The sequence below is a fragment of the Columba livia genome, chromosome 1 (assembly GCF_036013475.1).
Source record: "Columba livia isolate bColLiv1 breed racing homer chromosome 1, bColLiv1.pat.W.v2, whole genome shotgun sequence".
Taxonomy (NCBI): Eukaryota; Metazoa; Chordata; class Aves; order Columbiformes; family Columbidae; genus Columba; species Columba livia.
The window spans coordinates 30663163-30680962 of NC_088602.1; the positions used below are offsets into that span (position 1 = coordinate 30663163).

At 39.9% G+C, this 17800-nt stretch overlaps 1 long non-coding RNA gene across 27 annotated transcripts in view; it reads left to right on the forward strand.

The window, feature by feature from the left end:
• Positions 1-17800, forward strand: part of LOC102090642 (uncharacterized) — a 105034-nt gene that overhangs the window by 74150 nt on the left and 13084 nt on the right. For 15 of the 27 annotated variants that reach the window (XR_010470522.1, XR_010470537.1, XR_010470535.1 and 12 more), the window contains 3 exons: positions 112-11483; positions 12849-16854; positions 17170-17294. This is a non-coding gene — a long non-coding RNA (uncharacterized LOC102090642). Of the gene's footprint in view, positions 1-111; positions 11484-12388; positions 16855-17169; positions 17295-17800 lie in introns of all 27 variants that reach the window. The other 12 variants (XR_010470524.1, XR_010470519.1, XR_010470509.1 and 9 more) reach the window with 12 other exon arrangements.

Here is a 17800-nt window from a genome sequence, read left to right on the forward strand (position 1 = left end):
CTTCATTTCTTAAATCACCGTGTCTATAGACAGGTAACAGTTTTATGGCTAGAAGTTTAAATTGTGTATCTGACGGTGAACTTATTTTTTTTTTTCTCCTCTTCCACTAAGATGTTTCTCTTGCTGGGAAATCTTTCATTGAGATGATTGAAATCACTGCGATGAGAATGGAAATTACTCGGGTCCTTTCCTTTTAAAAACTGCATGCAAGAACTGTGTGGTGAGTCAAATGTAGACTAATGGTTATGTAAATGTCACTAATTTTAGATACAGTCAAGATCTGAAAGTGTGTTTCCTTTTAAGATTTTATTTTGTTCACTATCGTGACTCAGTATCACTTGCTAATGTCATTTTATCAGCCTTGTTTTATTTTACCATTAAAATACACATGCCTTCTCCAAGTAAGTACTCACAGCTTCAAGTTTATACATCACACAGATGTTTTAAAAGAGAAAAAAAGCTTATCTGCACTGGGGATTTGGTTTGACTTCAGGCTTCACGGGTGTGCTACTAGAGCAGTTGTACAGGTACAAACATGACTAGATGAATATGAATCCAAGTTGTTATAACTCATAAATCTGCATTATTTTACCATATAGAACTTCAGCCTGGTGTATGCGCTGGTAAAAATCACACTTTTCTTCTCTGCCCCTGCTATGGATTTGAACTGGTGAAACTACAAATAGCTAAAATTTCCAATTTAGTTGAGACCTGAGCACTGCCCAGCAGTAAAGCCATGTGGTTTTAGCCAACAACTTTTCATAAAGTAGATGCTTCTGTGTATACATATACCTGCAACAGGTGTCTTAAGATATGTGGCCAAAAGGAAGTCGACTACTCAGAAAAAATATGCTATCTGGCTCAAAGTTGGATTCCCTTTTCCCTGAAGCTTCTTTGAGTAGCACTATGTTATATTTGCTTACCTGTAACTGCTTAATACTAAAGACCTGCATGTACATTTCAGCCATTTGAAAACTTAAAATATGTTTGGAAAGACCAGACTCTCTGGGTCTTAAAAGAAAAAGACATTATTCTTCCACTATTCTCCTCCTTCTAAAGGTTACTGATTTTGGTAGCCAAGTACAACTGAGGTGTTCATCCTGTTACTCTTGTAGATCCAGTATTATAAAGTCACTAGGTTTTTTTCCAGGGCTTCCAGGAGTAGATGTGAATCTAAAGACCGGGTCAGAAAGATTTAAAAGTATGCAACAAGTAAGTCTGTTTGCACGGCTTTGTTAAAGTCCAGTGGCCAAATAATTTGTTCCTGTCTACTTCATTGTGCCAATGCAGACCTTCTTGTGAATGGTGAAATGGGCTCCTTCCCTCTGATTCAATCTGCAAACCCCTGTAACTGACACAGGGCAGGGGATGACAGGGAGTGGGACAAAGCAGAAGGAGAAAGGTCACACTGTCTTGTTTGGTGGCCCTAGCAGCTTATAACAGTTTAGTGAGATGATGAAAATACAATTTGAGGGTTTGCAGAATCAGAGTTCAACTAAGGAACCAAAGTTCAAGTCTGGATTAAGAAAACGACTTCAAGTGTTTATGAGGGCCCATTCAAATTATTCAGTTCCTAAACCTTTGAAAAGAACATATTTCTTACATGGTTCACAGTTGCTTTAAATAATATTAGCAATTGTATTTTCCAGAGGTTTACCTGCATGGGGAATGCCGTAGCAACTTCCTCTGCATTGCAGCTCTGGGGTCCTAAGGATTGTGCCTGAATGTAAGAAAGGAAGGCTTGCTGTTTTCATTTCAGGTGCTTATTTTCTGCCAAGCTTAGCCACTGTATGGGAAAAATAAGGCTGGTTCATGTAGAAGGGAAAGAAAAGATAGACCTGCTTGAAAGTAGACTAGCAGCTATATAGGAGTGAAGACAACTAGTGAGAGGACTATGTTGAAAAATCTAATGTTGAACGGTTAGACTGGAGCTGAGAACTGGTATAGGAAAGACCGATATGACAAACTGGAATATTGAAAAGATTGGGACAGGTTGGGCAAAGTTGTTGGTTTGTTTGTTTTTTCCTTTGAATTGGAAGAAGCAGCAGCCTAACAGAAGGGATCTGGCCTGAAGCAAAGAGAATGTGAGTCAGGCCTGAGGAAAGGGGCTTGCACACCTCAGATCATTCCAAACATTCACTAAAATGCTCTGGATTTCAGATCCAGAAGAGAATGCAGACTGTTTAGTAGCTTTAGCTGTCGTCTATTAAATCACTGTTGATTTTGTCCTCCTCATCTCGTTCCACACAGAAAAGGGCAACCTTATTAGTGTTCTCAGCTACTTCATGAATTTTGGTCCTAAAAAGGAATCTGAAAATGACAAGAGTAGTTGAGGCTCAAAAGTACCTCTGGAGATGTAGTCCAGGCAGGGACAGGCAGAGCAGGTTTTTTAGGGCTGTTTCCAGCTGGGTATCGAATATCAAGGATGGAGACCCTGCAACCTGTCCTGTTCAGGTAGAATTTCCTGCATTTCATTTTGTGCCTGTCGCCTCCTATCCTGTCGCTGGACAACACTAAGAGCCTGGCTATGTCTTCTTTGCTCTCCCTTACCCCAGCAGCAGAAATTTATAAACTTCAGTAAGATATCCACACACAAGCCTTTTCGTCTCCAGGCTGGAGGACCAGCTTTCTCAGCCTTTTCTCATGTGAAAGATGCTTTGTCATTCTCTCATCATCTTTATGGAAGTAAATGAAATGTTTCAACTAATATGGGAATTGGAACTCAAAGTGGGGAATGCTCTTTGGGGAAAATAAACCAAAACACAATCTAATAACTTAACTGTAAAAAGAACATGAAGATCACAAAATGAAACACTGACAAGTTAGGTAACTCCTGCTTTAAGATTCTGCAATCTTCATTTGCCCCCTGGTGTTAGTGTGCTATGAAGCAATCTTCGAGATCATACAGAATATTGAATCTAAAGATGGGATTGGCCTGGTGTGGTGCTGAGCCAGGAAAGATGTTTGTGGGCTCTGCAAGCAAGAAGCCTGATGCTGCTATATGTGGTACAGAAATTGGTAGGAAATTCTGTAAGCAATGCAACAAAATGCAAAATGCAAAAAATAAAAAAACCCTTTGTTTAGTATCTATACTACAGTGATGCATTTCCTCATGGAATTTTCTATGTTACTTATTAACTCTGGTCACAGAGGAAGAGGTGAGTATTGTGCATCTTTTAAAGACCAGATCTGCAATTAACTTTCCTTGTTATCAGCTCAAGCTGAGAAACTGAGTTTCCATGTTGTTGATTCATGGTCTAGTCATCTAGTTCTGTGAACTCCAAAATACTGATTTGTGTCCTGTCTTGTCACTGATTCGTTTTTTTCACCTATAGCTATTATAATTAAACACTTGTCTCATTTTTGGAATGTGGTTTCATGAGTAAAACCTTCAATATTCTGCAAAATATTTTATACGCTGAAGGTAGTGCTCATGTTTGAACTTCAACGTATTTTACAATAAATTTACCTGTGCAGGTCTATGTTGCAGAAGGAATGACCTAGTTAAATTGTAACACTTAATTTCTTATGCACAAGTGTAAACAGTGCATCTTTAAAAATGTAAAGTGACTTACACCTATGTATTCAGGACTTCTACAGGCCATTGTTCTTCTAATTACAAAAGCAGTTTTCTTAGTACTGCAAGTGGCACACTTTACTGAGTGAGAATGGTTCTGTGCTTGATATTCAGATATAGAGATCTGAAAATGTTTCAGCTTTTTCCTTAATCATGGTATCTTGTTAAGTGTTGGGGGAAGTCTCTCCTAATCAGGTAGCAATACTAGCAGTAATGATTGAAACGTTTAGACTCTCATTATGTTCTTTATCACCACCTCCTGTCATAGAAGTCATGAGAAATGATTGACAGAAATATATCCGAAGTGGTGATCTACTATTTTACCACAGTTTCACTTGAAGCAGAGCAGCAATCCTTTATTAAAAAAAAAAAAAAAAAAGCTTAAAATGCATTTGAAGGAAAACTTACATCTGACGTATATGTAAATCTGCTTTTGAAGGTGGTGGTTATAAGTGTGCATCAGAACAAAATGATTAACTATAAACAGAAACAAGAGGTGTCTGAGAAAATGCAATGGCATGAGTGGCATTGTTCAACTTTCCATGAGGGGGCTAATTCACTGGAATATTACTTTTTCACCCAGAATTAACCATTTATTTCTGTTGGAAGTTATTTAATGGCTCTCAGGTGCAACAACCCAGTGTTTTTTCCAAATTCGAATCCCTTTTAATAGCTCTATGTTAATAAATCAGATGAAGTTTATCTAATACTGCTTCTCTGTCTTAATGTAAAATTTGAACCCTATGTACAAAATTTCTGAAATTAACAAATTAATTCTAACAGCATTTATCTAGCTTGAATCTTTAAATATACAGCGCTGAGTAGCTACAGGCTGACTTACTTACCTTCTGTGAAGAGATAGGAATAATGTATCCATAATGTTTTCTTCTGCTGTTTATAGCCGTAGGAACAGCCATCAATAGAAAACTTCACATTTCCCTATGGTTTTTGCGGGGCAAACATGTGGCTTTATTACCTATAAAGGAACCTTTTGTCAGCAGCTTTTACACTTTTAAGTGGTTTTAAAAGTAAAAAAATTTGGAATCTCTTTTATAATACTTTTGTTTTGAGTATTTTATAATTTGAACTATATAAGGCAAAAATTATAGCATATGAAGTCTCAAATGTATACATTTTTAATATTTTATTGAAATAAAGGCAAAAGATAAACTCGAGGCATTATATTATTGGACCAGCTAGAATAGTCAACAACAATATATGACTGTGGTTCTACAGTCCTGTGATTCTTGAGCCAGGCAAGTTTGGAACTGACACAGTTTTCCTGTTTCCTTCATCATTAGTCTGGCTCTGATATTTCCATGGTGGTTTCACTCAATGACTTTGGGTTAGTTTTGATGAGATCAGCCAACCAAATGTGTTTGCTGTGTGAGCAACAGTGCTGGCGCCCAGGAAATGTTCCCTCTACTCTCAAGAATGGCAGTCCAGTATTAAAGTTCATTTCCATTGCTTAATCCAGTGTAAGGAATATTCTAGGCCATATTCTTCCTTTCTTGATACTCCTATAGACAGACTTTGCCTATCTGCTCTTCAAATCAGTATCAAAGCCCTAACAACATCTTGGTCTACCTCTTTAGAGAAGATTGGTGTCTACATATGAAACTAACACCAAAATGCTCATACAGATACATGTGGAAGCAGATGTGACACACCTTTCCTGTCATCAAAACAATGTGAAAGTCCCCCTCTTTTCCAATAAGCAGTATCTGTTATTTTCAGACATATCAATAAACATATAAACTGTATTATTCATCTTCAGAAACAAAAATAAGGGATTTCAAGTAGTATCAGATGAAGAGTAGCAGAAAAAGAGCTCTACTGTTTTGGAGATATGAAATTGATTAAAAGACCTGTGTGACAACTAGTTTTAGGAAGCATGCATGGGTGAGGGTAGGTTGTATAGTCAAAAAAAGGATTTCACTGCAGATTTGATAACATCGTGTAGCCAGACAGCCCCCTGTTGGCTGTATTGTTGTGGAGGTTCCAGAAGTGAATTGTGCTTGAATTCAGCAATTCATTACACTCAAAAAGCTCTTTTTTCATTCCCATATCACAAACAGGGGAAAACAAACTGTGTTTGTAAAAATTAGCTTTGAATCAAGTTTTATCTCTCTTGTGTAGGAGATAAATGTCAAAGCTTGATTAAATAGAGTTTCTGCATTCAGTTTCTTAATGTCTTTATAGAAGCTTATTTTAAAGAGCTGCAACGAAAGTGTAGAACAGTAGTTTGTCCTTGTGATCAAACTTAAGACTAGCATACTGTAATGTCACATTTGCATTCTGGCTAATGCAAAGTATTTAGATAAACTTCTGTCAATAACGCAAGTAATAGATTTTAAAACATAAAAGTTGTAAGTTAGCAGGGAGCTAGGCAGACATAGGCTCCAGCCTTATTTAATGAGTGGGACTCTCACGCATGTCTCTGAGAGCTTCTGCTATTTAACAAAGTACAGTTTTACCAAGAAGCTTCTGTATTTTTAATTTGTTTGCTTTGCTTTAATCTCTTCTTTTGTAAGTGGCTTAAATTGCTACCAGTGCAGCTGGCTGCTTACTTCCAGTCTGTGTTAAGACACCAAAAACCTTGTTCTTCAAAAGAAATAGGTGTCTAAAGTATTGGAAAATTGAAGGACACTTCTTAGGTGTTTTTACTTTTTTTTTTAAGTGTTTGTGAAGGGAACCTAAAATCTGCCTTGTGATAGTCCTGTATATCCATGTGGTGATGGAGTGCTGTAGATACTGCATGAATGTATGCAAGCACTTATTTTCTAGAATCTGATAATGCATCTGTGCTTAAAGGGTTGAAATAGGTGACCCAAGGAAACATTCCAGGAAGAACTCTGCTTCGGAGGCACAGGATTTTCTGCTCTGAGATAAACAATACAGACGTGATCTCTCTGCACCAGGTATGGCCTAGGTTATCAAAGCTCACGTTCTTCTGAAGAATTAGATTTGTGCCTAAAACTCCACAGCTTCAACAGTAGCAGAGGAATTTATGTGAGAATTAGCCTTCTGCCACAACACAGAACAGAAGAGTAGCAGGATGCTGAGAAAGCCAAAGTGCTTGAGACCTCTTTCTTTCTCCCCTTCCCCTTCTGTACACATTAAAAGACTGATTGTCATCAGATATTGTATAACATTTGGCAAAAACAGCAGAGGGTAAGAATACATACTGTGGTTAAAGAGTGAGAATGGGAAAGGCAGGGACAGACCAAAAAGCTGCTTAAAAATTATAACCTACAAAATTCCATCAGAAGAAGTTAAAAAACTGGCTGAAGCAGTGTCAAGGTGAGGGAACTCTCCCAAGAAACAGAAAACCTGAGTTGCATGTTCTTCAGAAGCCCAAGGGGATTCAAGTTCACATCTCCTGCTTCTGAAAAAGTGCCCAGTGGAAGCTGCCCACAGATGTTCCCCATCTTTCTTGTTAAATCAAGGATATGTGCAAAACAGAATAGAAATCACAGAACGGTTTTGTTCAAAGGTTGTTGGCAGTGATAACTATTACTGTTAGCAGATGAAAGCAAGCTGCAGGTAGGATTTCAAAGGGTAGTGGAATTTGCTTTTATTGGACTAACTGTGCGGTTCCTTGCAAGTTCTTTTCCTAAGATGTTTCCTGAAGTAACAGTAAAATGAGCATAAAATAAATGCAAGTACCTGTTAAAGCTCACTAAAGGAATACCTTATGTTTCCAGTAGATGAACACCAAGATAACTGAATATTTGTGAATTGCATTACAGACCTCTATTATGCCAAAATTCTGGTTTTTATTGCTAAAGAGAGTGCCAGTAAAGGTGACTTTAAACTGCTTTATGCTCCTATTTTCTCTAAAGCTGCTGAAAAAGGAAAGCAGGGAGGAACTAGCAGAGTTAAAGAAGTTCATGGCTGTTCAACAACCAGCAAAAGGGATTCACATCTTCCTTCCTTCACTCTTTTTGCCTTTATTTTTTTTGTTTTGTTTTAGGGTTGAGGAGGGGTGTTTGTTTGTGGTGGTTTTTGTCTGTTTGTGGGGGTTGGTTTATTTTTCAGGAAGGTTTACAATCTCCCTTCCAAGTCAGTGGAATTAATAAGAGCCTGTTCTGAGTGGAAGAAGATTTAAATAACTTAACCACATGAGAAAAATTACTCTTTTCCTCATCTGAGGAATGGTTACTTCATTTCCAAATTAGGATTAAACTTTAGGACTTCTTCAAGGCTCTTGCAGTATTTGTAACTTTTATTTTGTTGAAGCAGTTCTAGTAGCTTAGGACATAATGGTTACTTGCAGAGCGTGATATTGAGATCCCATTATTTTATGCTTATTCAGACATAAAGTAAGTAGCCTGAGAAAGGCACTATGTTATGCTATGAAAGTATCCTCAGGCAGTTACCTCTAAAACTGCACCTTTTTCTCTTTAGTTATGAGCGGTTGTCCAGAGCAGTGGATATTTTTAGTGGTAATTGACAAATTCTTAACTGTATCTTTATTTTTTCACATTTATTTCAGAGTTCCTTTAAAAATAGCATCTGGTCCTGGTGATTTGTAGTGTTTGAGTTTCTCAGGCTGCCAACAGGCTCTTCCTTTGAGACATCTAGGCCTGGTGAAACTACTCTGATTCCCCATAAAGCATGTCCTCAGGATAGGAATTTCTCTGTCACCCTCTATATTAAAGCCAAATAATTTATATGGAGCTTCTTTTCTTTTGCCAATTTCTTTCATCCTCCCCTTGGTACTACATAGACAAAACAAAAAAACCTTCCTGGATTCAAATACATTTTAAGAATACTTGGAATTCTTCTGTGTGTGTGTGTTTGTGCATTTGTACACAGGCACCACGTGCCATTGTTGCCCCTGCATCTGGTATTCTCGTAGGGGAGGACGTTGTTCAGCAGCACCTGTGGCAGCAATAACCACGTGTCATTGTGCAAGAGCAGCATTGGTCCTGCCGAACTCTTGTTCTAGCCTGGTGGCTACCAGCAGAGTTTTTCATTAGCCAATGATATACCGGGTAGTCTTTCATTATTCACTAATTTATACTTATATTAACATTTAAATAGCTGTTAAAATTAGGTTTAGTTTTAGAAATTGTAGTGTTTCTGTCGTTTTTCTGTTGGAGAAACAGCTTTAGCCTAGGGAGAGAATTCTGTGTTGGTGCATACCCTATGAATGAGCACAACCTCTCTAGCATTCACTTGCTGTGTAATGCAGTGGTGTTTATTAAAGGCTACCTGCATAAAATGCATTTTACTTGGCTTAATGAGCATCACATGAATTTTGTAAGAAGGCTGAGCAAGTAAAACATCTTGCCTCAAGATGTCACGGATGATACAGGCACCTGGCCTCTGGTTCTAGTTTGCCTGAGCAGAAACACTGAGAAAGACCAGAACTCTTTTGCTGTTCCCACTTCTTGCTCTAGGCTGTCAGCAAGTCTCCTAACATGGCTAGACCTTGATTAGAGAGTGACAAGGAACAGAACATTTGCAAAACAGATCCTGATTTTCTCCTACATAAATTCTTCTGAAGTTAAGCATAGCTCAAACCTGGGAACAGCAGACTGTCCAATGATGCAGAGTTGTAATTACCTCAGATATTTCATGGTGTGTGGTCTGCAGTTCTTGAATCCCTCAGCAGCCTTGATGCTAGAGCAGAAATTATGAGTAACAATGACACCAAAATTAATTTTGATAAGGTCTAATCACCTTTGAATCCTTCAGCTGAAAGCAGACAGCAATCCTGCACTTCTCTGTCGAGTCAGGCTCAGAATCACCCCTCATACACCTCCGCGGATGTCCAGCCTTCAGTGTTGATTCAACTGTTCTCTATTCTGCTGCTACTGAGAGATCATTTTCTATAAATTTACATCATCCTATGGCATTAGTTCCACAGAAAATATTCCTGTGCTCAGTCAGACCCAGAAGAGGACTGAAAGGTTCTTCTGTAAGGTTCTCTTTAGCTGGACATTCTATGCTAGGTGGAGAGGTCAGGTGTGGTTCACACAGGGCAGCTTATAGAGATGGAACTTTCTGCATTTTTCAGCATCTCTATATTCTCATTAACATCTCTTAAAGGCCAAGGGTCCTTGAGGTACCATCTAGACCCTCAACTTCAGCCTTTGAAGAAAGCCTATTGCTGCTATGTCACCAACTGTCCAAGTAGCATCCGTGTCCACATTTCGTTCTCTGTTTCTCCCTCTACAAGGCAGCTCCTGACTCATTACCTGCATCCAATGAGTACAAAGCCTTCAAAGATCCAATTGGCAGGACACTTTTACCAAATACCAAAAGCATTACTAAATGCCATCAGACTGGAACGTTGTCTCAGGACAGCCTTCTCTGGAAGGAAAGCTGTCTCCAATTACAGCAAAATTGACACTTGGAGCAAAAAGAAGACAAAGTTTTGTCTCTGCTGCAGAAAGAGTTGTCTTCCCAAAATGAGGGTCCTAGACCACAAAGCTGTACAAGCTAAATAGGGTATTATTAATTCGTATTTGTAAGTACTAATTTAAAATGGTAGGAATTGTCACGGATGTCTAGGGAGGAATTTACGTATGATGCAGCAGAGACCATTTATAGCAATAACAACTTTTCCAGAGACAGATATCTTTATAGACAACTTCTTTTTGGATTTTCTGAAGTACGAGCAGCTATTCAATGCTTTGCAATCTGTTCGTATAGACAAGGTTGTGCACGCTCCTCTCAGGTCCACAAGAGAGAAAACCCCAGTTCACAAGCACAGGTGTTATGGAGCATAGGGTTTCCAACCATATAGACCTATGTGCCCTTCAGCAAAGCAGCCCAAAACTTAGGAAAAAAAGAACAAACCCTTGTGTGTAGCAGTTCACCTGCTTCTTTCATCAATGTGGCAGTGTCTGACCATTTAATCTGGATGTTCCATCTTTTCCTTTCAACCACTGAAGTGAGTTTCTAACAGGTCAGTGCCTACCAGCTGCTGCAGAGACAGGCTTGTGTATTTTATTTTAGTCACCCATTGACTTTGTTTTGTCCCAGGGCATTTTAATCATTAGTAACATCACTTATTTTCCTATGGAAAAGAAATTCCACTTTATCTTTTAAGAGAGGGGGGAAAGGTGGTAATGACTCAATTCCAGTACAGTGTTCACTTTGCCTGTCCCGTATCTCAAGAGACATGAAAACACACATCTGAAAGATCAGATAGAGAGTCATGTTGTCAGCTAGCAGTCTTTCATCACCAGGTTACAATGCTCTGCTCAGAGTTTTCAGAATAGTTCTTTCCATGTTGTTATCCACCCAGCCTGAAGGCACTGTGTGGTATTTGCATCAGAAGTCCTCACCTCCAGTAAAGGGTCTGTGTGCTTGTCACCACTTATTTCAGATGAACAGAAATCCACATCTTCATGTCCTGGATGCTTCAGATGTGAACTCCTGTGAACTGTCATTAGATCCTCCACTCATGGCTGTATCTTGGCACTGAAAGTAGACAAGAAGTCAGCATAGATGCCTCCAAAGAACATAGGTGATGAAAACCATAGCAGACTGATGTTCCTTTAGTCTGGTACAATTTCATGTGATACTCAGCTTTTCTGTTGAATCTCCAAGCCTACCTCAGGGGTTCAGTGAGAGCATGTGTTGGGTTTTCAATAGCTAAGCACAAGAGACTGCCACAGCACAGCTTGTAGGGGAAGCTATAACCAACAGAGCGGCTGGTTAGTGCATTTTCCAGCCAAGGTTCTGTAGAGAATATCTGAAATGAAAGATGAGTCTAGCAAAAATATGATCTTTTGCCCATCCATTTCCACGTGTATCTGTAGAGATCTTGGGACTGCTTATGGATCGCACTATGACACTTCAATTGTCAAAGAAAACTCTTATTGAATAACAGCAGAAAACAGCATTAGCCCAACCAAAGCTGGGAGAAGAATCTCTGTTACATCAGGTACCAAGGAGTTACAGTTCTTCATTTGCATACTCATCATGGGCATATTAACCATTAAGCCATTTAGTGTATTCCAGGGATCCACAGATTACTATGCCATCTTCAGAAGACAGTGTTTTGAACAATAATAGGTAGCAAAGGAAAATTGTGTGGCCTAAGGATCAATTTGCAAATTTGGAAAACAAAATATAAAATGTGTTTCAGAAGACACATTTCCAGTTTATGGAAAATTAGGAACTTATTAATAACAGGGTTACTGCTCACCATAACGCAACTGGAACTGAAACAAAGGCCACCAACAGTACATATCCAGTAATTATCCAGAAGGCTTATAAGCCCAGCACTGCCAAAGCAGTGCTGATTTTCTGGTTTTCAGAGTTTGTCTCGTTGGCCACCAGAAGCCTAGCTTCTGTTTCCAGATGTGAGGTACCAACGTGTTTAACCCACCTTATGGCCAGATCCTACAGTGTTTCACTTCATAGCACAGGTGCAGAACTGACCTCCAAGAGAGAAATTTCGTTCTTCAGTGTGCAAAACATTGGTGTAAGATGTTCTGCAGATACACTTACCCAATACATTGGAAAAAATAAAACAGCCCTGTAGTATCATGAACACAAGTCACTCATTCTGTGTTGTTTTCACGTTCCTTTAGCAGCTATTGCCCACCCATTCATTCACCCCATAAGATATTCTGCTTTTCCTTGTCCAGTGGCGTTGACATTTCTGACAGCTCTGTTAACTGTCCTCCCTTCAATACAATAAATTGTGTCTCTTTGCTCACACAAAGGTGGCAGCTCTTTCCAGCTGAATTTTATCCCTTAACTCCCTCTCTGTAATGGGAAATAAGTGAGTTTGCTTTCTCCTGGGATCCCTGCCTGCCCTTATCATGTAACCTTTTCCACCAGTGACCAGTCCAACCAGTGAGCTAGTAAAAAGGTGCAAAGATTAAAGGACAGGAGAATCAGCATGCTTTCTGTTTGTTGTTGAATACAACGTTGTCAATAAAATGGTATGTCAGCAATTATTTTATTACTCAGTTTAGTTATCACTGGGGAACAAAAACCAAAACCGTAGACCAGTCTTTTCAGAAGGCCCTCAATGAAAGCTACAAACTGCCTTTGAAAATCAAAGGAAGTTGAGATCCTGACTCCAAATTACTAGTAAAACCCCAGACTTTATGTTTCCAATCTACTGCCTTTTTTATCCCCAATGGAGAATCAGGATGGAACAATGTTGCAACTTTTAATTCATCACAGTTTCAGCAAGCACTCAGCTGAATGCTGTAGCAGAAACTTGCTTAGAAAGCAAAGCCCTAAATTCATTCTCTTAAGTAGACTTGTTCACATCACTGTTTCTAACCTTTAGGGCTACATCCATCATCCTTCTGACCAGAAAGAAGTCACCAATTATTGAACCATTGCGTTAGAATGGAAACTGACCAGAACTGGAGGAAGGATTCTTGGAAAAATTTACACATCAGATCACACTTCAGGGGGTTATTTCAGCAGAAACTACACCGTGGTCTAGAAAACCGACATTCCTTTTTTTTTTTTTTTTTAAATAGAAGTCAGATTTATTTGTATTTTATGTGATGGCTGGTGATTCACATCCCACCCACCCATTTGAGAATATTCCGGGCTCCAGGCATATCTTCAGCCAGTTCCAGACTATTCAAATTGCTGTTGGTCCATCCATTTACTCATCACAACAAGGCCTTCTGTGACTAATTATGGCCTGACTGCAGCAGGAGAGGCAGCTTCAAAGAATGGGAGTCTTCAGACACACTAACAGTACCCTTGGTTCCCAAATTCTTTATTTATGTGGATTACACTGAGTTGACAGATTTAACTGGGCTGATGAAGATATGGTCAAAGAAGCAGAGTCACTCCCTTCCCTTTTATTGTTTTCTGAAGACGTAAGAGTCATACACATCTGTCACTGGAGAGAGGAAGTTCTCCATCACTGGACTTGATTTGGGCTTTTGTACGCTGTTTCAGTAGCATCTGGGAATAGATCAATATAATATTTGGTAGGGAGTTGTATTTCCTCGTGATGCACTGTAAATCTTTTATTGTAGATACTCCCACTGTTTATTGTTGAAAATCAATAAAAATAAACCTTGTAAAGCTAAAACATGGCAATTGTTCTACAGAAAACAGAGAGAAGGCATAAGAGGCAGAGTCTCCCTGCCCCTCTTGGATACCTCCCAGCTTGTTTCTCTATGAATATTCAGTAACACTTTCCAACAATTTGGGAACAAATTAAGAAAAACAAAAATCAAAATTATGAACGCTTCATTGTGATCTCAAACAGGATTTCTGATCCACTTTGGTGGCTGTTACTGTCACCCAGGCTGTGTGTTGGACATACCTTTGGCTTTTCACTTCGAGGGACAGACAAAAGCACATCAGCCTTGCTCAGCTCAGATTATACAAGCTATATTTGAACACTGGAAATGTGGAAACTAACCAAAATAGGTAAAAAGTGGGAACAGCCCAATGTGGAGAAAAGCTCCTCCGAAGTCAGAAGCAGAAGTTACTACCCCTGTTTACAAGCCTGTAGAAGCAGGGCAAGATGCAATTACTCAGCATCATTCTTTTGCCCTATAGCTATTCATTCCTCATATACTTCATCTTAGGGTGGAACCTCCTACTATTTTCATGAGATTCAACTACGCATGGAAGTGAAAACCAGTCTGGAATTATTTAGTAAAGGGAAAAACTTCCCAGTACTAAGACGAGCACTAAGAGATCAGTCTTTTTTTAGTCTAAGCATAGTATAAACTGCAATAGCTTTATTTAAACTTCCGGTCTTAATCAGTTATACAGTCTTAGGAGCACCAGCGGTAGAACCTGTAAGAATACAGTGACTTCACTTCCTAAAATAACAAAAACCCTGCTGAATTGTCATATTGAAATCAATACTTGAAGAACAGGACGGTGTTTCACGTCAGACTCTCTCCTCCCTGGTATCAGCAGATTCCTGAACAGTTCAGGTGGTAAATAAATGACATGTCACCAAAAGACATCAGAAGGACATAAGAGAATTTCCCAGTATGTGAAGAAGCAGACAAAAAGTTACTTAAAAGCACAAAAATATAATCAAATACTATGAAAGGACATCAACACGGTGCAAGAACGGTGGAATAAAAAAAGTGTGGTGTCTTTGTCCTGTCGGGATATCCAACAGGCACTAGAGGACTGTATTGATAAAGCCCTTGATAGTCTTAAATATAGAAATACAGGATTAAATCCAACTATGAAAGAGGGAAAAGTGACTAAAATAAGAAAGAAAATGTAAGACAAATGAGGTGGTGTCTTGCTGAATCATCTACCTTTTGCAAATCCAGCAAGCTCTCTTTTTAAACTATCTACTTCTGCCATGTAAACTTCAGCCTGTGTAGGATGGAATGATGGTGTTCTTACCTTTTAGCTTCCTTCCCCTCTAGTGAATTTACTGTTCTGGTGGTCCTCTTGTGTGTCAGAGCAGAAGAGAGCTCACTGAGGGCTGTAAGTGAGTACTACGGCCATCAACTCCAAGCATCTCAAGCAGCGGAACAGTTTGCACATTTTTACTGAATCCAAGGCAGAGTAAAAAGGCAAATATAGCAGTAACTTTACTGAAATCAGCAAATTTTGCACCTTCCCAGGAAAAAGGAATACTCTTGAGAAATTTGGCAACAATTTGAAGAAGTAGATCATGTCAGGGATCACAAATTCCAACCTCATTGGAAAAAATGTCTAAATGTTTCAAATCCCATTCCTATTTAATCAAAAATAGAGCTAGACAGGAGTGAGCAAAGCTCCTGGTTCTGTTGAATGTAAAAGCATGACCAAGTCACGTACAACATACTTCTGGTCCAGCAGAGATTGTGTTATGAGATACTAGAGGGAGATACCAGAGTGAGATACCTGCCAAGATTTGGGTGAAAGTACTCAGTTTAATGCATCATCTGGTTTTGACCAGGCGGTTTTTAAAATGACTCAGACTCATAGCTAGTCTGGGCTCCCATCAACCACATTCACTTCTATGTGCACAGCTGTTCTCTTAGAATGAATCACAGAATGTCCTGAGACCCACAAGGATCATCGAGTCCAACTCCTGTCCCTGCACAGGACAACCCCACAGTTCACACCATGTGTCTGAGGGTGTTGTTCAGTCTCTTCTTGAACACTGTCAGGCTTGGGGCTGTGACACCTCCCTGGGGAGCCTGTTCCAGTGCTCCACCACCCTCTGGGGGAAGAACCTTTTCCTCATGTCCAACCTGAACCTCCCCTGGCACATCTTCCTGCCATTCCCTCGGGTTCTGTCATTGGTCACTAAAGAGAAGAGATCAGTGCCTGCCCCTCCTCCTCCCTTTGTGAGGAAGCTGTAGCCACCGTGAGGTCTCCCCTCAGTTTCCTCCAGGCTGAACAAACCAAGTGACTTTAGCAGCTCCTCATATGGGTTCCCCTCCAAACCCTTCACCAACTTCATAGCCCTCTTCTGGACACTCTAGCAGCCTAATATCTTTTTTATCCCAGTGGCACCCAGAACCGCACACAGTGCTCCAGTGAGGCCACGCCAGTGCAGAGCAGAGCGGGAAATGCACCAGCGTCACCCACTCTGCTGCTGACGCACCACAGGCTGCTCCCTGCTGCATCCCTGCTGGTTCAGGGCCTCAGAAGGGCAGGTGCAGAAAAAATATTGGCCACTACTTCCAAATAACTGCCTGGGTGCCTGCGCAATACGCATGCTGCACATGCTGCAAAGAGGGCACCGAAAAATCACAATCCTGGTTCAGCAACACTTTACTGTAGCCTAAATAATCTTGCAAGGTGGAGGGCAGAAGCCACCCAGGCCAGCTGAAGACCGTTCTAGTAAATTGATGCTACTTTTATATGCATTTGTCTGCAAACGGACATGCTTTCACCCCTTCCTCTGTAATTACTGACATATAATTGTAGCTTGAAGATACACCTGGAGCTCTGCCATCACTGCTTCCACTTTTTGTACAACAAAATCCAGCAAGGTGCTTTTCTTTGACAAACCAGCTTAATATCAAATTATCTTAAATTAAAAGCCATGGTTATCCTACCAGTCTCAGTCAGACACTTTCACCAAATTTCTATCAGGTTATTGACACAGATACACATACTCGCAAACTTATTTAAGCAACTATCAGTTAAAAAATAAAAACACACCCAAAAGCATTGTATAAGAGCCTCATCACATTTCCTGCAGGTGCACAAATGACTAAAGGTGGCACTTCCCAGTTCAGCGCTAAGTGAGTGCAAACGCCAGAACACTGGGAATCCAAACTGGCTGATGCTTGTGTGCTTCGCTTCAAAAAGCTGCATAGCCTCACAGTACGTTGTCACACAAGGTCCAGGTAAGCACGTATGGTTCTCTACAGGACAGGAACTTGCACTGCTATATTTTCCCAGAGCCAAAATATTACATTCATAGAGCGAGGTTTGTGCTGAATAAAAATTAACCCACAAGGGGAACCAGAAAGTGTTCAGTACTAGCCCATCATAAATAGTTACTGAAATGCTTGTACCAAACATTCATTTTGCTAAAGCCATGGAGCGTGAGTGATGGCATAGGGTAAAACTCCAGGGCTTTTTAAAAATTGAAATATTTAATATTTTCTTTCACTTTATCTAAAAAAAAAAATTAAATATTCAAACTTCAATTTTCACAGGGGCTGCTACAGCAAGGAAAATAAATTCACTACTTCTGCGGTAGATGGAGTAGCCTAATTTTGTTACTACAAGGCGTTCTGAAACTACTCTCAGTTTACACTGCTGCTGTCAGCGATTGTTTAAGGTGGGATGTTTAAATACAGCCTCAAGTCCTTCCTTTTTCCTTTCCCTGTAAAAAGTTGTCACCTTTGTGTTTCTTGCTATAATTGGTTAAGTCCCTTCACCAATAACATTCACAGTCACTGACTCACTCAATACTCCTCATCATTATTGGTTCTAGTTCTATCCCAATTTGAGGAATGGGAACTTTTCTGGAAAGTCAGTACAGGGACCTCAAAATGAACTTAGAAAACAAGGAGTGTTGTCTTTGTGGTGCAACAACCTGTTGGGACAGCCGTCCCACACAGCTTGTCCGCTGTGTCACCCCAATGCTGCCATCAGCAGTCTGACCTCAAAGCCCACCATGATTGTGGCATGGAGGGTGTTGGTCTGTTCTTCCAAATAGCAAGCAATAGGCTGAGAGGAAATGGCCTCAAGTTGCACCAGGGGAGGTTTAGATTGTTTATTAGGAAAAAATTCTTCAAGGAAAGGGTTGTCAGGCATTGGAACAGGCTGCCCAGGGAAGTGGTG